The sequence below is a fragment of the Miscanthus floridulus genome, chromosome 8 (assembly GCF_019320115.1).
Source record: "Miscanthus floridulus cultivar M001 chromosome 8, ASM1932011v1, whole genome shotgun sequence".
Taxonomy (NCBI): domain Eukaryota; kingdom Viridiplantae; phylum Streptophyta; class Magnoliopsida; order Poales; family Poaceae; genus Miscanthus; species Miscanthus floridulus.
In genome coordinates this window covers 143,927,985-143,950,829 of record NC_089587.1, presented here as the reverse complement: position 1 = coordinate 143,950,829, position 22,845 = coordinate 143,927,985, and the positions used below count along the sequence as shown (strand labels likewise).

Genomic DNA, 22,845 nt, shown 5'->3' with positions numbered 1-22,845 from the left:
GTAGTCAGGGTTCAAAGTGTTGCACACTCTGAGTGAAGAGGCCGGCCTAGGTCTTTTGTCTATGCTTTTGCCTCCCGCCAAGGCACCAAAATGTCCTTAAAAACCCTCGCACTCCCACCAAGATGAAATGTTGTGTCACCGGCGGTTCAGGGTACTATCTGCCTGTAGAAGAAGGCCTATTTTGGATCCTCTGTGCTTACATAGAGGTGTACACATGGATCACAATCAAGACCAACTGATTCAATTAACATTTCAACCAAAGTAAAAGTTCAATGATTATGCAGTACTCATACATACTAATCTAGAGGCTTCATCAGTACATATAAACTTCATTAACATAAAAGTTTCATAAATTCTAAGACTTAATGTCGGATGGGTTGGCAGTTGCTAAGGTACTCAATTGGTTGATGCGATCCCAAAAGCGAGAGGTAGTGAACCATAGTGAAGATGACAACATCTCCATCCATATTAACATTGCATCTATAAAGTATGTCTACCTCCAGTCCAGTCCTGCAAAGCACAAAAATCTCTCCACAAACAGGGCCTTAAATGATTCTTGTCAAATTTTGCTGTCCGAGAAGGTGACGAACAGCGGCTTCAACAATTAATGGTTGGTCCAAGTGAATGCTCCATCCTCAAGTAGCAAACAACATCATCTGGGGTCCTGGTGCCACCCCTAGCCGCCAAAACGCAAGGTTGGTCGCATTGAAATGGCTTCTTCCGAAGTAAGACATCTGTTGCAATGAAGAAATTCCTAATATGAAAAAACTGATACCGAATCCAAAACCATTAGAACCAAATGCAAATAGGGGGGGTGACCGAATCCATCTAACCTTCATAGGGCATTGTCCACGATGACAATGCAAGGTGGTCGAGGCAAGGCAAGTATAGTTGACGGGTCAAAATGAAGATGAAGCAATGGGTGGGGAGAATGAAGATGAAGCAAAAATGGGTGGGGAGAACTAATGGATTCATATTGGGGGTTTTGGTGGAACTGCCGCCAAGGCGCCGACAGGGCCTGAGGGGAGTTGGGAATGGGCCGGGTGCTTCTAGGTTTGTTGCCAAATGGACGGTCCAGATTGATCAGCAGCGAGAACAAACGACACATGATAAGTTAAACAGTGTCCGTATTAAGCCGACCATTGCCACGCTAATCCAATGCTATAATAAGACGATTGTAAGCAGTTAAACTGCTTTTAGTTTCTCCTAGAAACAACCCAACCGTACATGATAGTTTTTTCCTTTTCATTCATTCAGAAAAACAAAAAAACATTCGTCGATAGATCAAATCGGTGCTCTGGCATTTTGGAAGTAGTATTGGATAGAACTTGCTTTGCATTTCATATAAAATGGTGGCATTGAAGAGATCAAATCTGTTCGAATAGAATTTTTTTCATTGATTCATTATATATATCACAATTTGGACGAGTATATGATTGTACTCGTCCGGAAGCATAATAACTATCCTAAACTAATAAAACTACTTATACTAACTATAAACTACATAAGCCTCGCTCGCCTAGGAGGAGGTGAGTCAAAGTCGGAGTCAGAGTCGGAGTCATCCGAGTCATCATCATCGTCGGTGTCGGCGTCGTCCTCATCCTCATCCTCGTCCTCGTCATCCTCATCATCGTCCTCGTCGTCCTCCTCCTTTGGGTCCTCCTTCTTGGAGCTCCACGGAGGACTATAATCAGACATCCAGTCGCTGGAGGAGACATTCTCCTCGGAGGAGTGGTGGGAAGGCAATTCGTCCTCGCTGGACCATGGGCTTCTTGGAAACTTGATGGGGTTGTTCGACATTTTCTTTGTAGATTGGAAGAGAATGAGATGATGGATGAAGAAGAGGGGTCATTTCAGAGGGCACCGGGCTTGAAATATATGTAGAGCAGTAGGTAGGGATGAAAACGGATCGGATATGGACGGATATCACCGATATTACATTTGTTTTCATATTTCTGTCCGGATTCGGATTCGAATACGGATAGTGTCAACTATGTCAGATAGGATACGATTGGATATCGACATCATAAATATGCGATTTGAGTATTCGGATATGGATACGGTATCGGATGTTGGATATCCGGACTCAGATACGGACAGATCTCAACCCCTCTAAATAGATTCGGTTACGAATACGGTCGAAAAATATCCATACCGTTTTCATCCCTAGCAGTAGGTACAGGTCTCTTAGGCTTTAGGTAGCAAAAATAATGGTGATTTGATGGCCTTGGAAGTTGAGGAAATTCAACACTCATGCCGAATTTACCGCCAGTTCACCAAACGCTAATTTAGGGCTGACATGCAAAATGTGTATCCCAGTTGGCCCGTCTTTTCATGCGACGAACCAAATGCAACCCCAATACTACTGCCGCATCTATCGTTAACCCGTCGGTGGTAGAAGTCTGAACTGCCGGTTACAGTCGTAAGAGGCCTCACTATCGTTTCAACCGACGGTGGAAGTATCACACCATCGCTTCTATCGCTACGGCAATGAAAGTGGCGACATCGATATTTCAATCTATAGTAGTGATACATTGTAGTGAGTCAAAGTTAACTAATACACACATGATGAACAAAGTATTTGCATCACAATTTCAAATACATTACTTACAGACTACTAATTAACATTAATAATTATGCTTTTGCCCAAAAAATGAAAGGAAGGGATGTTCGCATGCAGCGCAAAGATCCACAAACTTGGGATCTGTGGCATACTCTGACTCATGATCAAAGAATAAGCCCCCCTCTTTAACAACCTCCTGCATCAAAAACTTGCAAAAACCATCTTGAACTTCTTGAATATTGTTTTGGTCAATTTTACTTGAAGCTAAAAACAACTTATGCTGCATGAAACAAAAGGAGCACAATTAGCTAGATTCATATTAATAACAATATGATATGGTTTGATAGATCGACTTATGTCTTTAGGGCAATGTTTTCCTAAACGGTGAACGGTCTTTACACGGTCGCCCTTCGTTTAGTGTTTAGGTTGTTTAGACGGTGTTTAAATGAAGTTAAATGGTCTAAATGGTTTTGTACTTTAAAAAAATACATATAATTATATAAGTGCATGTAAAAAATCAAGTATTCTAGCATTTATACATATTTATCCGAGTAAAAATCAATTATTTTGGTATGTATATATATTTATGCATGTGAAAAGAACCAAATATAGATATTTATGCAAGTAACATATCAAGTGTACACATTTATAAATATAATAAACTTAAGTATACAAATTTATCCATACAAAACTGAACTAGATTTACCTCGTGTTCGCCTAAACAGCCGTTTAAACAGCTGTTTAGCCCGTTTAATACCGTTTATCTCCGTTCCATTCAGGCCGTTTAGACCGTTTTTCTCATTTTTTGACCGTTTAAATGGTCAACCATTTAATTTCCGTTTACCCCCTAAACAAAATAGTTTACCACCGTTTACCATTTAGTGGTCGTTTAATTAGCCGTTTAGGAGAACACTGCTTTAGGGTGATTGTAGTAATGCCCATTGGTTCTCAACCATTGACATACAAGTAGTTCCAAAGCATGTTTCTAGGAGGCTGCCTCGCGAAGACAATATAGTGAAACACATTGTTCTATATAATCAATATTCTCGCTATTTGAGTTAGAAAATGGTCGTACCCATGGATGTAGAGAAACAATCATCCTATCCTTCTTCTCTAGGTCATGCGGTCCACCTTTAACGTAATATCTACTCTTCAGATCGACGCTTCTGCTCTCGAACAATCCATTGCTCCGAGCGCCCTGGATTTTATGCTTTATGAGTGCAATGTGTTTCTCGATAAATGACACCATTATCATTAGATATTGCAACAAACTAGAGTGTGCATCTTCTACTTTTGTGCGTTCCTTGTCGATGAATGTTTTCTACCCTTGCTGCCTTCCCCGCCAACCTACCCCTAGGATGAGTTACAGGCAAGCCAAGAGCGCGTCTATCCTCTACCCACAAATAATCTTGACAAGCCTCGATGACACCTTTAGCACAATATCTCTCTGTCATGGATCCTTTAGGGTGAGCATGATTGTGTACATAGCTATTTCGAATAGACATGAATCTCTCGTACGGCCACATCTCATGCAACATAGGCCTGAGCGACTTAACCTGGTCAACCATGTGCATCATGAGGAGCAACATTATATCAAAAAATAATGGTGGGAAGCACTGCTCAATTTGGCCCATAGTCTCCACTATGAAATGCTTTAAGTCACCTAATTCATCTTCGCGGATCTCCTTCCGCCCATTTCTTTTAAGAAACAACACATCCAGGTGATGGCCATCCTTACATATATGGGTTTTATAGCCTTAATAGCAATAGGAAGGAACATTATCAACATCATAGCGAGTTTTTAAGTGGATCCACTATTTTTTGTGAATAGAAAGTCAATTGCGTAAGACCCGCGGTAGCAATAGAACATGCCTGCTCCTGTTGCAATTTCCCGATTTCAAAATGGCAATCATGAGCATTGAAACCTATTAATGACATGTCTTTTATTGAGACTAGTCTCTTGATGTTGGAGGAGAAACCTGTCGGCACTTTTAAGCCCCTTAAGCTTAGGTAGATTGCTCTTTCTCATCAGTTGTCAAGTTGTAGCTGGATGCAGGAAGGTAGTATCTTTCGTTCCCTGGTCAAATGGGTGAAGCTTCAGTCTCGACTTCAAACATACTAGGTCCTCTCATGACTTTAGTCCATCCTTTGTCTCCATCATAATGTCCATCAATAGCCCAATGACGCTCTCAAACACATACTTTTTGATGTGCATGCCATCGATGGAATGGCGCACGGCGAAATCTAGCCAGTAAGGCAGGTACTTGAAGAAGATTGACATCTTCTTGAACGGCACACCATCAATCGGAGCCGCATCTCTCTTTTTGATCTTTCCAACCTTTTTCTTTTTACCATAGGTGACTTTGATGTTATTGACCACGTTATACACGTAATGCATATCCCGCCTCTCTAGCGCATGCTCTGTCTCAATAGTACTACCAATGAAGTATTTTATCTCATCCTCTTGCTTCAGTACCTATGTCCTTCCACTAAGAAGCGTCGGTGATGCATGCACACTACCTTTCGAGATCTGTCTAGAAACTAAACTGCACTGCACTGCAATCAAGCATTCCGAGCATTCCAGGAAGCCTTTGATCTATCCTAAAAGGGAAAACTATCCTGGGTAGTCAGTGATGGGTAACAAAAATAATGGATTTGCATGTGAAGGTTCTCTATGCAAGCTCATCCCACATTTTGACTCCATGCTTCCATAGTGTATCCTTTTCTTGCATCAACGACTAGAAAAATATCTTTGTCGATGCCTGGTACTTTTGGCCCTGATATCATATTGGTCAGCAACAAATACTTTCTCTTCTGACAAAACCATGTAGGGAGGTTGTAGATCGATAGCATAACTGGCCATGTGCAATGTGTGCTAGTCCTATCACCAAAATAATTCATTCCATCAGTGCTCAAAGCGAACCTTACGTTTCTTGGATCGTCATGAAATTATTGATACTTGGCATTGAAGTCCTTCCACTGTTGTACATCAGATGGGTGACGTAGCACTCCATCGTCTTTCTTGTGCTCATCTGAAGCCTACGATCGCATATGCTCTGAGTCCCTTGGATTTGAGGACAAACGCCTCAAGCGATCGATCGGCGATAGATACCACATAACCAATGCAGGGATTCTTCTTTGGTCATCTACTGCTAAGGTACTATTTTCCTCAACAAGGTTCTGAGAAGTGTCAATTTTGTTTCCACCCTTCTTTCTCCTTTTTTCTATTTTAGTATCTTTGTCTTCCTCACTACACTTGTCGTCCCTTTTGTATCGACTAGCACCATAGGCTGGACATTTCGTTAGGTCTTTGAACACCCTACAATAAAGGATACAATGGTTTGGACACGCATGTATTCTTTCCACACCCATCATCAATGGACTGATAAGCTTCTTCGCTTGATATGTGTTAGCAGGTACAGAGTTTGATTTAGGAAGCACACCAGCCAAAAGATTCAATTGGTCATTGAAGCTCCTATCGGACCAGCCATATTTAGCCTTCAAGAAAGCATGCCTAGCACAAAACGTAGCAACGGCCACCTTTTCTTATAGCCCTTTGACTCCTCATACAAACGTTCTTTCCTTGCCTTCTTTACCGTCTCCAAGTTATTTAGTCGGCCCTTTGGCAGCCTTCAATAGTAATTCTGTTTCTACGTGGCACAACAGGTCGTCCAGGAAGTCTTCTTCCTCTTCTTCATTGTCTTCACCATCATCCTCCCCACCACAGCATTCACCACGACCACCTTCTGCAACGTTATCTCCCGTACCATCATGCATCATGACAAGATGGGCATTGTCATCTTCCCTTACTTCTGGTGCATTTGTAGCTTCCTGGTTGCTTGCTTCTGTATGTCTCTCATCATTATGATCCCAAATCATGTAGTTCTCCATGAAACCCCATCTTACTATGTGTGATTTTATCGTATTTGGATCACCGCATATTATACGATTCCGACAGTCACAATAGTGACAATATATATCCTTTATCTGCTTAATCAAAGCATGTCTTTTAGCAGCTTCAATAAAACTATTCACATCTTGTACGTAGGAAGCTTCATGTCTTTGTTTCATGTACATCCATGACATGTCCATATGTGGTCTTCCAAAAGAATAGGTATATTTGCATCAAGATATTATTTGCATAAAAATATTGAAGGAATTGTCTATTTTTTACAAATATTATATTATTCTAGATCTATAGCTTAAAAAAAGGTATAAAAAAGCTATGTACCAAAAATGACAAAGTAAATATACAAATTAACTCGAGTTCATGTGAGCCAAGTAAGTTGGGCAAAAATGAGTCTAAACTGCTAGGAAAAGAAAAAGATCAAACATCAAGCATGTCTCTCTAGGTCTACATGAGAACAAAAAATTAGTGAAAGAAATGTATAGGTAAAGTTTGAAAAGAGTTTAGGGATGCCACAAGCTCACCTCTCAAACCTAACTCCTTTAAAAGTTCAAAGGGCAAAACCTCCCCCTCTATTTTTGCTATTTCTAGCGTTCAAGTGAGCTCAACAATGGTGCTGAGCAGCACTGTCGCAAGGATGAAGAAGGATATTTAGGGGGTTATTTTTAGGGACAGTTGACTAAGAGCACCACCCCTGATATTGGATTTGAGACGTGGTTCTCTTAAGAGAACTGTCTTTGATAATCGGCTTCATCTAGAGGCGGTTATGTAAAGACGACCTTCCCCAAAAATCGTATTTTTAGGGGAGGTTGTCTTTATAGAACTGCCCCTAGAAATGGTCACGTTTCTTACGGCGGTTTTCTTAATGGAACCGCCCCGGAAAACTGATTTGTAGCAATGGTCATGAAGCTACAATGCCTCCCGCGAAGGTTAGAGATGGCATGCTAAGAAAACCGCCTCTGTTAGAAAAGGGAGATATCTATAAAAATTATTTCTGTACTAGTGAATTGCACGTTGCAACACGTAAAGGCAGAACTGCTAGTTCAGGTTTATGCTGTTTGCAGCAATCCTATTCTTGAAAGTTTTATTTTCCTTCATACAATGGACATATAGTAGCGAGATTGATTAATGGATTACAAACGAGCCAGCAGGCTCGCTAGCAAGCTCGAGCTAGCTCGTTTGGCTCGCGAGCCAAATCATAAAAACACAGTACAGAGAGAGATTATAAATTTATAATAGCAAGTGAGCAACAAGCACATCAGATGCATACTTAAAATGAAGTAAACAAAGTACTTATAAATTTAACAATGGAGAATATAATCCATTCATTGATTGATCCACAATTCGACAAATCAAACTAGAGTTTTTGTCCAGCATGAGTCCATCGAAGGATTCCATTCATCCGTACAGAATTCAAGAACAAAGCAAAATAAATGAGCAACAGCTAGTGTGCTAGACTGATCAGGTCTGTAGCAAATATATATATATAGTTTTGTTGTAATGCTGTTACAGCAGCAGCATGCCAATTGACACCAAAAGCAAGTCAGAAGCAGCCATGGGGGCGCAGCCAACAGGTCCTTAGTTCTCTAGCTTGTTGCCTGTACGTGAACAACACATCAAGTGAGAACAAATATGATTTCCACCACATTGCTGGACATTCTAAAATAGACTTAGTTGCTTTCCACCACACTGCTAGGAAGCTCCACACTCTCAATGTCACCATCATCACCATCTTCTCCCTGTAAAAACAGTAAAATAATTAAGCATTATATATTTACATACAGAAACTTTTGTGGAAAAACTGGAGTTGAAAAATAGACTAAGCATCACATACCAGAAGAACAGGAGGACTTTTAGAACCTCGTATCCAACTAGATGCACGAACTAGTGCTTGAACTATCGCTAGCTTCAAAGAACTCCTATAGTCATCAAGAATTCTACCTCCACAACTGAAAGTGGACTCAAATGATACGCTTCTAGCTGGGACAGCTAAGAACCTCTTTGCCATACTAGACACAACAGGAAATCTAAGAGCATTCACTTTCCAATAGTGGAGTAAGTTGAAATTCATATCATGTAAATGATGGTTTGCCTCATCTAGGTAGATAAGTAACTCAGATTTTGAACTTTCTGAAGCACTCGACTCTAGAAAGGACTGAAATTCACTTGAAACAAGACAAGCCACTAAGCTAGTTGTTTCCTTTGATGATGAGGCTGATTGAGTGGTTGAGCTGCCACTGCCACCCATTTTCCAGCGTTGCTCCAACACATGCTTCGTGTACAGCTCTTCTAACTCTTTGTTTATATCAGCAAGCTCTTGTTCACACCTTGAGGAGTCATAAAGCTGATTAAAATAGAACTGAATATATCTCATTTTGAACCTAGGGTCAAGGATTGTAACAATAACCATGACATTGTTCTTCACTTCCTAATATTTATGAAATTTGTCTAACATTGCAGCACCCATTTTCAAATTTGTAGCATTATCGAGGGTGAGTGTCGAGATTGATTAATGGATCATGTAGTTAGAGTGGTAATAGAAAGAGATAAAAATAGAGTTTTTTATGTCACCCGGTTGTTCCATCGATTAGACCTGACCATTTTGCGGGCCGGACCAGGTTCGGGCCGGGCCTAAATAAAGCCCGGTTATTTCGGGCCGAAAAGTTCCGCCCATGACCGTCCCACTGGGCAGGTCATTCCTAATTTTTTGGGCCTAGCTCGGGCCGGGCTCGGGCCCTGGCCTAGGCAGGCCGCCCGCGTATTTTATAGTGTAAAATAGCAAAAAACAGTATTTTGGGCCGGGCTCGGGTCAGTTTTTTTTCTAGGCAGCGAATTTATGCCCAGGCCCTGTCCAGTAAGGTTCGTGGGTGTGCAAAAACCCATCGAGCTGGGGTCGGTCTCGCCTCAATTTGCTCAGGTCTACCATCGATTCCATTCCACCGTAGATTAGTTTGTTTCTTTTTTTTTCCGTTGTCCGTCCGTTTTGTTGTGCAGATTTTTTTGCCCACCTGTGGAGTCCATTTATTTACCGTGTTCGTGTTCTGCCGCACGTCAGTTTTTTTATTTTTATTTTTGGGTCACCTTGAGTTGATCCGCCAGCCACCAACTTGAGCCCTGTTGGCTTCTCTTATAATCTGTCTTTTTCAACTTGTTTTTTCAGCCGGAATAATATTTTTCTCTTATAATAAATCGGTCAGAACAGTGTTTTGGCTTGTTTTTCAGCGAAGCGAACGGGGCCTTGGAAAGCGGGGCAGGGCCGCAGGGCGATCTCACGCGCGCAGAGCCACATACGATACCCTTAGCGTGTTCCGTTGATTCCGTTCCACCGCAGATCAGTTTTTTTCTTTTTTTTCCATGGTCCGTCCATTTTGTTGTGCCGATCTTTTTGCCTAGAGTCTATTTATTTAGGACATGTATTGCTACACGTCAGTTGTCTCGTACGTCATCTCGTGTGGTGCCATGTAGGATTTTTGCTGATGTGGAGGAAAGAGAGAGGGAAGAGAGAAAGAGATCGTTGTTTCGCAGAACAACCACCTCATAAGCTAAAGTTTAGGACTATAAGACAACTATTCTACCATTATATGACTTGTTGTTGACATACAACTCACAGTTTTATTTTTATTCTAAACATAAATTAAGAAGTTGTGAATTACTACAAGACAACTTAAAAAATAACCATTATATATGTCTATTAAATCGTCTTAAAATTACGTGTCGCTGTATAAAATCACATACACGAGACAAAGCCAGTGTGTCCTGCCGCACGTCAGTTTATTATTTTTATTTTTTCGGTCACCTTGAGTTGAACCGCTGGCCACCAACAGGAAAGCAGGGCAGGGCGGGGTGATCTCACGCTTGCAGACGATACCGTTAACTATTTTTTAATGTAGAAGAAGAGAAGAGATAGATAGATAGATGTAGAGACGAAGTCACTAGATAGATGTAGAGAAGAAGTCACTAACAGGACAGACGTACCGATCGCAAGTGATTCTACAGTAGAAACACCTCTCCGACTTAAAAGAACGGTCAGTGATATATACCGTCTTCGTTCCAAAATAAGCGCTCATCTCTCACTTCAAGGAGTCAATGCACGCTAAATTTGATCAAATGTATATAACAATTTACCAATAGTTATGATATCAAATAAACTTCGTTAGATTAACCACATCATATATTTTCACAGTGAACCAATTTAGAATTGCAAGTAATATTATTATTTTTTACAAGGTTAGTTGAATTGAAGATTAGTTGACTCCTTGAAATATGAGATGTGCACTTGTTTTAGGACTGAGTGAGCAAGCGTCATGGTTTTTGATCTACAAATCCCGCAGGTGGCGGTAGGATATCATTGATGGTAGAAGGTAGACAGTACTATCATTTTTTTTGCAGAACAAACACTAGTATCATTGATTATGTTTTTTAATAAAAAAAACATGATACGCAGATGTTGCCACGATAATATTTAGACTTCTAACACAAAAACTCATTGGAATCCACCCAATGTTTAGATCGTTCTCGGCGCCTACTGGCGACTCAAGAGAAGTTCCCTTCGAGCGACTAGGGTTTTCCCTCCCATCTCCAGTTCCTGCCTGGATCCTTTTCCCAAGACCCGAACATCGAGTCCATGGTCCTACCCATTGTTCATGTCCGCATTCAACTCTCCAATTGGAGCCCAGCCTTCTCCTGCTAGCCGAGAGTTAGGTCACCCGGGAAATGAGGGTTGTGTTCGTGCAACCGCTGGTAGGGATCCAATGAATCCAAGAGGTGATGGAGTGTCGGTTTAATGGAGAAGCTGAAGTTGTCAGGCAATGAGATGAAAAGCATCAAGATCGGCGGTGCGAAGGTGGCGACCTGGGGCGGATGGATCCGCAGGCGGTGGCAAAAGTCATGGCTGAAAAATCAGTTAGAGCAAACGCCCTGGAACTGTCTCTTGGGTGGGTGTGGTGTCCTCTTAGAGGAGTGGAGTGCAAGGATCTGGGGGCCGCGAGAACTGGTTTCTCTGCACGTTTTTGCAAGGATCGGGAAAGATGAGGGTGTTGGAAGATGGCCCATGGATGTTTGGCAAGGATTTGGTTGTGGTGGCTGACTTTGATGGCGAAAAGACCATAGATGAGGTGGAGTTCACCTTCATCCCAGTCTGGGTGCGAGTCATGAAGATGTCGCTTGGGTTGATGAATAAAGCGGCGGGAGAGATGATTAGCGATGTTCTAGAGGTAGATGTAGATGACGATGACATGGCGGTTGGTAAGTACATGAGAGTCAAGGTGAAACTTGACATTCACAAGCTGTTTATGAGAGGGGTGACTATGGATGTGGGGGGTGATCCAAAAGAGAAGATGAAGTGGTGCCCTCTTGTTTATAAATATCTTCTGGATTTTTGTTATACCTGTGGACTGATTGGACATACAAATCATCTTTGCGAAGTCCAATTGCAGAAGGGAGAGGCCCAACAGTTTAGTAGAGCTTTGCGTTTTATCCCCGAGAAGAAGTTCAGGGAGGACTGCAGGAGCAAATCGGGAGAGCAGCAGTACCAACTTCCTTGGAGGAGCTCTAGGGGGAGAGAAGTCGGGGGATCAGGCGGTTGGGGCAGCCATAGCCGGAGGGGCAGCGACGGTGAGAGTTCGCGCAAGGAGGAGAAATCAAGGGGGCGAGAAAGGGCTTCCTAGAGGGGAGGAGCAGGAGATCACAAGCGCCCTCTAAAGGGGACAAAGCCGAGTACATCGGTGGGGGGTCGAAGAAAGCTCTAACTTTCGACTCTCCCAATGTTGAATCGGGGAAGGAGAAAGCAGGTACTGCCGACGTGACCCAAGCCTGCTCTAAAGGGGTGGAGAACGCCATGTTGAATGGAGGTGTGAACAGTTCCATGCAGGGCACTGTTGGCGAGGCAGTGCTGAGCCTAGAGAAAGAGAAGGGAGCCAAGGATCTGGTCAGGGTTTCAAGCGGATGAAGAGAACTTAGGGAGGTGGCAGGAAGGGCGATGACACATTAAATCCCTGGACATGAAGAGGTAGCGTGGTGAGGAGGATATGGATGTTGATGGACAGGATTGGGTGTCGAAAGTGGGCAAGGTCACTGAGGTTGTTGCGGTTGACGAAATGAAGAAGGCGGGATCGGCGGATTGGTCCTGCGAGGACCAATGAAGCTCATTTCTTGGAACTGTGCTAGGGGTTGGGAAATGCCTCGACAGTTCGTGGGTTTTTTTGGTGCCAAAAAGCCGAGGAATCCAACATTCTTTTCTTGTCAGAAACCAAACTAGATGAGAAAAGGATGCAGGTCTTTATGAAGAAATTGGGAATGACGAATTTGGAGGTGGTTGATTGTGAAGGAAAAAGCGTGGGAATTGTTGCATTGTGGAGGAGTGGGATCAATGTGGTTTTGAGAAGCAAATAAAAAATCACATCGATTTGGAGGTCTTGGAGACGGGTGGTGCTAAATGGAGGTTTACCGGGATATATGGAGAATCCCAATCTGATTTGAAGTACTAAACTTGGGAACTTATGGAGTGGTTGAGGGATCAAGATAATGACCAATTGCCTTGGTTATGTGTGGGTGATTTTTAATGAAATTGTCTTTCATCATGAGAAAGAGGGGGGGTGCACAGAGATCACAAGCCTGCCACAATGCACCAAGCATTTCTCACCTCCTTTTGCCGATGACTCACTAATCTTGATTCAAGCGAACCAAGGGGATTGCACGCATTTGCAGACGATTCTTCAGCTATATGAAGATTGTTCAATTCGGCCTGGTCATCAACAAAGCAAAGTCAGCAATACTTTTTAGCAAGAACACAGAGCCGAGCCAGAAGAAGGTGGTGTGTGATCTTCTGCACGTTACAAAGGAAACGATGAATGAGTAGTACTTGGGGTTGCCAGTGCATGTGGGAAGGTCCAAGATGAATACTTTTGCTTATTTGAAAGACCGAATCTGGAAGTGTATGCAAGGGTGGAATGAGAAATTTTTTGTCTGGGGTTGGGAAGGAGATCTTGATGAAGGCAGTTGTGCAGGCTATCCCAAGCTTCATGATGGGGTTGCTTCGATCTCTCAAAAACCCTATGTGATCAAATTGGAGCAATGATATGTCGTTTCTGGTGGAATCATCAGAAAGGAAAGCACAAAATCCACTGACTGAGTAAGGAGCAAATGCTAAAACCGAAAGAGGAGGGTGGTCTTGGCTTTAGGGACATCCATTTGTTCAATTTGGCAATGCTTGCCAAGCAAAGTTGGCGATTATGGCAGCATCCAGACTCATTGTTCGCTACGGTGTTGAAAGCCAAATACTTTGAAACCTGTTCGGCTCTAGAAGCAAGACCAAAGACTGGTATGTCATATCCGTGGAGAAGCATTCTTAGGGGCCTGGAAATTGTGAAGAATGGTATGATTTGGAGAGTAGGAGACGGAGTAGGACTAAATATTTGGTCTTATCTTTGGATTCCGAGGTATTCTTCAAGACGACTGATCACGCCGAGGGGCTCAAACCTGCTCTCAGAGGTGGCAGAATTGATTGACCCTTACACGGGAGCTGGGATGTGACGCTGTTCCGTGATTCCCTTCTGGGAAGAGGATGCTGAACTGATCTGATCTTGGCTCTTCCTGTCCATCAGGGCCGAGATAATACCTTAGCATGGCATTTTGATAAACATGGAGTTTTCTTTGTCAAGAGTGCCTATAAGGTCGGCCGAGCGGATACGCTGAGGAATAGAGTCATAAATGGATAGCAAGGAAGCAGTGGTACTGCCGTGAATGGGTTTTGGAAGGACATTTGGAAGCTTAAGTGCCCCAACAAAATCAAGCACTTCCTCTGGCGGTTTGCACACAACAGCCACCCTCTTCGATGTAACCTGGCTCAACGCGGCATGAAGATAAGCACAAGATGTCCGGTATGCGATCATATGGGTGAAGATGGGGGGCATTTGTTCTTTGAATTCCGTCTGGCTAAACACTTGTGGCGACTTCTCGGCTTGGAAGAGGAGAGAGCTGCACTGGAGTCTATTCCAACCGCTCAAGGTGCGGTGGAGATTATTCTGAACGCCAGGGAGCAAAAGAAGCTGTTGATGGTATCGGCTTGTGGTTTATTTGGACTGAAAGGAACTTGATCGAGGAGGAGGGCCGGCGGTGAAGTCCAGAAATGTTGGCAAGAAGCATTGAGTTATATGCCAAGGAGAATATTGTATTGCTCAGCAAACGTTCGGTGTAACAAGGGAATCGTCGGGTGCATTGGACCAAGCCATCGGAGGATGTACTGAAGCTGAACTATGATGCTTCTTTTCTCCTTGAATCACGAGCGGTCAGCTGGGGTTTCCTTGTGAGAGACAGTGATGCTGATGACCTGATGTTGTGCAAACGGGGAGAGGCAAGGTGAATTATCTCCTCAGTGCGTTTCAAGCTGAGCTGATCGCCTGTCTCCAAGGGCTCCAGATGGCGGTGGATTTGGGTATTGGGTGCGTAATTGTGGAAACTGATGCTCAAGAAGTGGTGGCTGCAATCAAGACGAACTCGTATGATGGGGCGGCTACAGGGCACCTGGTTGATGAAATTAAAAGCCCCGTTGAGTCTAAATTTACTTTCTTTCGAGTTTGTTTTTGTTGGTAGAGATTGTAGTAGAGCCGCTCATGAGCTGGCTGTGCTGGGTCATCTCCATACTGAGGGTGAGGAGAATTTTTCTACCTCCATGCCAGGCAACGTCTCTGTAATTGTTGCTAACAATTTGTTAGCCAATGAGTAATGAATCGATATCCAGTTTAAAAAAAAATTAGACTTCGCTGTATTCACCTTTTTCTAGGAAACAGCAGGGGCATCCCCCACACGCGCGTCACATGCATGTCCCATGAAATATATCTTATAGAAATAATATTTTCACAAGATATATTATTCGAGGATTAAGTAGCTAGTGGAATATTTGTGCTAGCTGTTCCTGTCAAAAACCCCACAATAATGCTCAAGTGGCACTGTGGATGTCATGTGCAGGTTGTAGACGCAGAACTGTTCAAATGTTTGCAGGAAATCCACGGGAAAGCCTTCCACAGCTTTATAGCAAGAAAGTTAGTTCCTATCATCGGCGATATCAGCTAGAACAACCTCGGCATTGCCCAGGAGTTGGCCCACAAAATCCAGGACGAAGTAGATATCATCGTAAACTCGGCAGGGAATACCACTTTCCACGAGAGGTTCGGTTCGTGATCGAATATGTATACCAATATATTCATTGAGGCCTTCTTCAGTTCCCTGGGAACCATTCCTTGGAAAGATTCTCAGCCTAAATAGTTAGCTAATTTATATAAGCTTGATCAAGGTGGAATGATTCCTAGTCTCATTCGAAGCTAACCGAACAAGCCCAAAGGATAAATATATATTTCGATCAGCTGGATCAGGGCCACTGATATATCGCAGGTATGACGTTGCAATGGACATCAACACCCTTGGGCCGCTCCGGATCATGAGTTTCGCACAGAGGTTCCGAAGATTGAAGCTCTTCTTGCATGTGTCAACAGGTGAGGTCAAGCGAGTGTGCATGAAACTGAAGTGCATGTACTTTAATTTTTTCTTATGGTGAAACTTTGTATGTACACTATATATATGAGTTACAATCCCTCTCGGCCGGTTGACATATGTGTGTATGCTATGTATATATGTTTGTTGATCAGCATATGTGAATGGGAAGAGGCAAGGCGTGGCGCTAGAGAAGCCGTTTCGAATGGGAGACTCCATAGCAAATGAGATACTATTAAGCTCCGCAGAATGCTCTTCAGAGCATGCTGCGAACCGTGCCGCTCTTGATATTGAGGCAGAGATCAAGCTGGCATTTGACCACACAACAAAATCAGATGATCAAGCTTCTTATACTCAAGAAATGAAAGATTTAGGCCTAAAAAGGTATTGCTATATATTGAGTTGTCAATCCGCTTCAAGATGCTGTGTGGTACGATCCCAAATACATATGCATGCATGATGTAGGATTACATTAATTACATCACATGTATGTTTTGTTTGGTATGTGTTGTTTGTCATTTAATTTGTAGGGCAAAACATCATGGCTGGCAAGATACTTATGTGTTCACCAAGGCCATGGGGGAGATGGTCATCAACAGCATGCGAGGAGAGATACCGGTGGTCATTATCAGGCCGAGCGTCATTGAAAGCACCTTAAGGGACCCCTTCCCAGGTTGGATACAAGGGAATAGGTCAGTAACATATTATTATATGCTAGATATATGTCCGTGCATTGTAACATGATCACGAATTTTTGCATTGGGCACTACTCTTATGGGGATACACGTGGCATGCGGCTTAGATGAACATATTAAAAACCTACAAATTTAATTGCATAGAAGATACAAAGCCAATGCCATGATCTTTATCATTTATTTTTCTTAAGAAATCAAAAACTAAATCAAAAGAACCACCATCTTTCATGGCATCTTGAGTGTGCTCTAAAACCCAAGCATTAAAGCACTCCAAGAGTCTTTATAAAATTTACTCTCCAAATCTGCCATTTTTAAGTAAAATTCGTTTTCTATATCTTTGTATCCTCTACCAGCTTTTTTTGTGTCCTGTGTACACTCTATAGAGCCATTCTCGTTCTTCATCTTTGTCTAGTGAAAAATCCAGAATAGAGGATGTTTATATTTGAAGATCCATTTAAAGAGATTGTTGAAGTTTTTTTTCACTAAAATCTCTGTTCTTATAAATTTGGAAGGATATAAAGGTTCTCTTAGAGTTGCTCTTAAATAGCTTCTCCATAAGCTAAAAAAAGCCAATAATCATTTCTCTTAGTTTACCTGCAGTACACATGTAAATGTGCTAATCATTTAATAATTAATTTTATTAGGCTTACAAAAGCATCTGCAAATGCTCCTTTCATGTTAGAGTGGATCCCACTGCTAATAAAGAAACAAAAATCAGTCTATCTCATCCACGTATTGGCTGTGGTGCCCGGTATACTTGGCCAAATGGGCAAGCCCGCTGGGCCAACACTAGCCCGGTACTAAAAAGCATGGCCCGAGCACGGCCCAGTCCGACGCCCATCATGCGTGTGCCTAGCACGAGCCGGTAGTAGTGTTGTGCCTGGGCTGCAACTTTGGCCCGCAGTGCCGGCTCGGGCACGGCACGATTATTGAGCTGCATGACGTGGCCCACTTATTATCCACCGTTGATGAGCATCTGATGAACGAGAGCCGTTGGATATCAGTATATATGCATCTCTCTCTTCCCCAAACCCTAACTTCCTTGTACCTGTGTAAATTGGAGGTAATTGTGGCACCTTCCCCACACTTGTACCTGTCTTTATTTTACATTTGACAACAAAAAGAATCCAAAAGACAAGTGTAGATAAATAATTCTAAAATAAATATTTATTCAATCATCGAAATGAGAGGCGCATTACATGATAGGAAATTAAAGAAAATGATCGGAATGAAAGCACTAAGAAAAGTAAAACATGCGCCTAATTATTGTGCGTAAGATGAATTTATTGGTCAAGAGCGTGGTCTACCGTTATAGCTCTTGCCACCTTAGCCAGCCTATGCCCAAAGCTAAAGATGCAGACCATTCAATTGGTGCTCAAGGCCTTTAATCTTAATCTGGCTATTATCTACCTGGCCCCTAAGGAATCTAACGTCCTCGTGTAGGGTTGTGATCTTATTCTTCAGCAACGTGATTTCAGGATCTTGAGGAGGTAAAGGCTCTTCGTCCTCCTCAAAGATAGCGCATGGTTTTAAGATTGGGGGCTTATTGGCCCTCTTAATCCTAAGGGGCTTGGATGATGAGCCGGCTGTCACCTTTGAGACAGATTTTTGAATGGGGGTTGACCGGCCCTTTCCCTTTTCCTAGTTTGTGCATAATCCCCTTCCCACACCCGCCATCGGGCTTTTGAATGCCCATTACAGTGTAGCTACGACTATAAATGGTGTTGCTCGAAAGCGTTACATGAACACTTTTTTCCGTACTCTCTAGAGTTTCTCTTGAGGCTGTCGGCCCTTGAAGCCAATCTTGACGGTGGTGCCCGCCTAAGCTGGGTGCCATCTTGCGGCGCCTTGGTCCTTGTAGTGGACCACACACTCGTGCCTCCACTTGCATCGCTAAAGAGTGGAGGCATGACGGCAAGTAGAGCCATCGTGACAACTCTCGCTGCTTCTCTCACCAAGGTGTTTTCTGGGACTGGGTTGGTGGCTTGTGGAATTTCCCCTAAGTTGAAGGTGGAGCTAGAGCCAGTGTACAGAGCAAGTGCCTTGTCGGCCATGGCTCAACTAGGATTGCTCTGGAAGAGTGCTTGAGAGGGAGAAAAGAAAGTTTTGGGGTGAGGTGAAGAGAGGCTTAGGGTGCTTTATATAGGCTCAGCTACTGTGCGATGGAGGGATATTTCTGTGCCAAACCCTAAAGGATCATGAAGCACTCGGTCATAAGGGGTTATCCCCACGGACAGGGCTCGAGAGGAGCCAGGAGGGGGTCGACTGAGCCTTGGGATCGCACGCCCCTTGAGGAGCGCCGCCCTGGCTAGGGCTCCTTCTAGATGTTCTTCCATGCATTAAATATCTATTTCTCTCGGTTTTCAAAATTTGTCCATTGAATTTTTTAAGCATGGTTGGTAAATTTTACTTTAAACAAAACATGAGCAAGGTATTATTTTCACATAGTCCATGATTATGAATGAAAAATACATGTGAGTAGTGCAAGAATATGTTAGAAATATTTTAAATTTTCATAGATTTGCAGTAAATTCATTAAAAGTGATTAAATCTATTTTATCAATTTCTTGATCAATATCATGAGAAGGTTCTAGGAAAATTTCCAATCTTTGACCATTAACTTTAAAAGTGTTACCATCATTGTCCTGGATGGTAATTGCGCATGTGTTGACGAGTTGATGATGGTGAATGGTCCTTCCCATTTGTTGTGTAGTTTTCCTTTACTGAGGACCTTGACTCGGGAGTTGAAAAGTAAGACTTTGTCTCCCTCCTTGAATTCTTTTTGTCGAATTCAATGGTCGTGCCATCTCTTGGTCCTTTCTTTGTAGAGCCTGGCACTATGGTATGCTTTCTCATGCCATTCTTCTAGCTCAGAGATTTGTTTCTATCGGTTTTTGTCGGCTAGTTTAACATCCATGTTCCAGGTCTTGATTTCCTAGTGAGATCGGTGTTCAAGCTCGACTGGTAAGTGACAACTTTTTCTGTAGACAAGATGGAACGATGACATGCCTATCGGGGTTTTATAAGCTATCCTGTATGCCTAGAGTGCATCAGAAAGCTTGTTCTTCCATCCCTTCCCCATTTCATTGACCGTCTTCTGTAGGATATTTTTTATTTGTTTGTTTGAAGCTTTCGCCTGGCCGCTGGTTTGAGGGTGATACGGGGTGGCAACGGTGTGTTTGGCCCCAAGTTCCCTTAGGAAGGCTCTGAAAGTCATGTCGATGAAGTGAGACCCTCCATCGCTTACCACCATCCTTGGTGTTCTAAAGCGAGGGAAGATCACTTCATGGAACATTTTTCTTGCTTGCTTGGCATCAGCAGCTCTGCACGGCAACGCTTCCACCCACTTTGACACTTAATCAACGGTGACAAGGATGTACTCTCAGTCTTGGGACTTTTGGAATGGCCCCATGAAGTCAATGCCCCGCACATCAAATATTTCTATTTGAAGATTGTAGTGGAGGGACATTGCATTGCGAGAGGTGATGCCACCTTGCAGCTGTCATTTCCGACACCTTCGTATGAACTCTTTGGTGTCTTTGTACATCGTCGGCCAAAAGAATCCGCACTGCTAGATTTTGGCTTGAGTGCGGAATGCTCCATAGTGTCCTCCATACGGAGCTGCATGGCACTTTTTGATGATTTGTATACGCTCCACCATGGGCACGCACCTTCTTAACAAGCCATTGGAACATATCCTATAGAGGTACGGGTCATCCCAAAGGTGACGTCTGCTTTTGGCTTGTAGATTCTTCTTGTTCTTGCCCGGTGGTACATACCCTGAAACCATAAAATTCACAATGTTCGCGTACCATGGGTTTGAATCTGTCACCCTCAGCAACATGTCATCACGTAGAAAGTCATTAATTGGAAGTTCCTGCATGTCAGTGACTTACATATGCGATAGATGATCTACAACGGTATTCTCTACTCTATTTTTATCTTTTATTTCTAAGTCAAATTCTTGAAGTAAGAGAATCCATCTTATTAGGCATGGTTTTGCATCTTTCTTAGTGAGCAAGTATTTGAGTGCACCATGATTAGTGTAAACAATTACTTTTGCTCTCACTAAGTAAGATCTAAATTTATCAATAGCAAAGACAACTGCGAGGAGTTCTTTTTTAGTAGTGGCATAATTGAGTTGTGCCCCATCAGTGTTTTGCTAGCATCGGCAATTGCATGATGCTTTTTATCTTTGGTTTGGCCAAGGACCGCACCAACGGCATAATCACTAGCATCACACATTATTTCAAAGGGTAGCGACCAATTAGGTGGTTGGATGATTGGTGCTGAGATGAGTGCTTTCTTGAGTGTATGAAAAGCATTTAAGTACTCATCAGTGAACTCAAAGGGAACATCCTTAGCTAGCAGGTTTGTTAATGGTCTAGAGATTTGCGAGAAGTCTTTAATGAAACATCTATAAAAACCTACGTGTCCTAAAAAGCTGCGGATTCCTTTTATGTTCACAAGGGATGGTAGTTGTTCTATAACCTCAATTTTAGCCTTGTGAACCTCAATTTCAGAAACTAAATGTCCAAGAACGATGCCTTCTCGAACCATGAAATGACATTTTTCCCAATTAAGCACTAAATCTTTTTCCTAACATCGTTGCAAGACTTTGTCTAAGTTCTCTAGACAGTGGTCAAAGGTTTTTCCTTAGACTGAAAAATTATCCATAAAAACATCCATAATTTCTTCTATCATGTCTGAGAAAATTGACATCATGCACCTTTGAGAAGAAGCGGGTGCATTGCACAGCCCGAAAGACATTCATCTATATGCATATGTTCTGTATGGGCATGTGAAAGTAGTCTTGCTTTGATCGTCTAGGTGGATCGGAATTTGATGATACCCCGAATACCCATTGAGAAAACAAAAGAAAGAGTGCTTCACTAACCGTTCTAACATTTCGTCAATGAAGGGTAGTGGGAAGTGGTCTTTCTTTGTGGCCGCGTTGAGTTTTCGGTAGTCTACATACATTCTCCACCCTGTGATGGTTCGTTGTGGGATCAATTCATTCTTATTGTTTTCTACGACCGTCAGGCCCCCTTTCTTGGGCACCACTTGGACGGGGCTGACCCAGTCGCTATGTGGTACGGGATAGATAATCCCGGCGTGAAGAAGTTTTAGGACATCCTTCTTCATGACTTCCCGCATCGTATTATTCAGCCTACATTGGGGTTAACATGATGGTGTGCTTGCTGGGTCAATTGAAATACGATGGGTGCAAAGCGTTGGACTTATCCCCTTAAGATCTTGGAGTGAATACCAAAAAACTGACCTATATTTTTCTAGGATAGCGATGAGTTTGGACGTCTCCTCATTAGTAAGCTTGTCGCTTATGATTACAAGAGCTTCTTTGTCGCCATTCCAGAAAGCATAATGCAAGCCAGCTGGTAGGGGTTTATGTTCAAGGGAGGTCGCGCCGGTGCTTCCTCTTGAGGAAGGTCAATGGTTTTGCCAAAGTTGTCCTCTTCTTTTATGAAGAGTTTGGCATGCTTTTCTAAGGACAACTCGGGGGACTCAAATTGTGAGACCGACATGACTTCCTTGGGCAGTTTGGGTAGGGGAGAGTGTCTGCCACTGAGTTTTTGGCTCGGGTGATAGGAATGGAAAACATGTTTCTCCCTATTTTTACGTCCAGATCCCCTGATGATAGCGGCTCTATGAAAAGTGTTTCTAGGGGATGCCCTATCATAATGTTGAAATCTTTAATGTCAAAAACATGGAAATCGAGAGCCATTATGGCATTGTTGTAATGAATCATAGTGTTGTGCAGAATTCCATGTCCCTTCAGGATAGTCCATGGAGCGTTTCTAAGAGATTTGTTTGTCGGGGCAAGGGGCTCATCGCCGAAATAGGCATGTGCAAAGGATGTAGACATTTTATTTGCTCCGACAGTGGGTGAGTAAAGTGCATCCACCATTGTTCTGAGGACCTTGCAGCTAATGGAAGAAGGAGGGGCGTCGATCTAAATTTCTTTAGGAGAACGCTCTGCTTCTTCCACCCACTCCCTGCTCATGATAGCAGTCAACTCCTTGATGGATTCCCTAAGGAATTCTTTGTCTAATGAGTCTAAAGGAGTGACAGGAACTAGTGGTTTCTTTTGGCATGAATATTTGAAAAGGTCATCCTAGAAAGGTGGAAGGTCCGAAGGCTAGAAATCTTCCTCTGGATCTTCTGGTTCAGGTGAG

At 42.8% G+C, this 22,845-nt stretch overlaps 1 pseudogene; it reads left to right on the top strand.

The window, feature by feature from the left end:
• Positions 1-22,845, top strand: part of LOC136469965 (fatty acyl-CoA reductase 2, chloroplastic-like) — a 53,458-nt pseudogene that overhangs the window by 25,725 nt on the left and 4,888 nt on the right.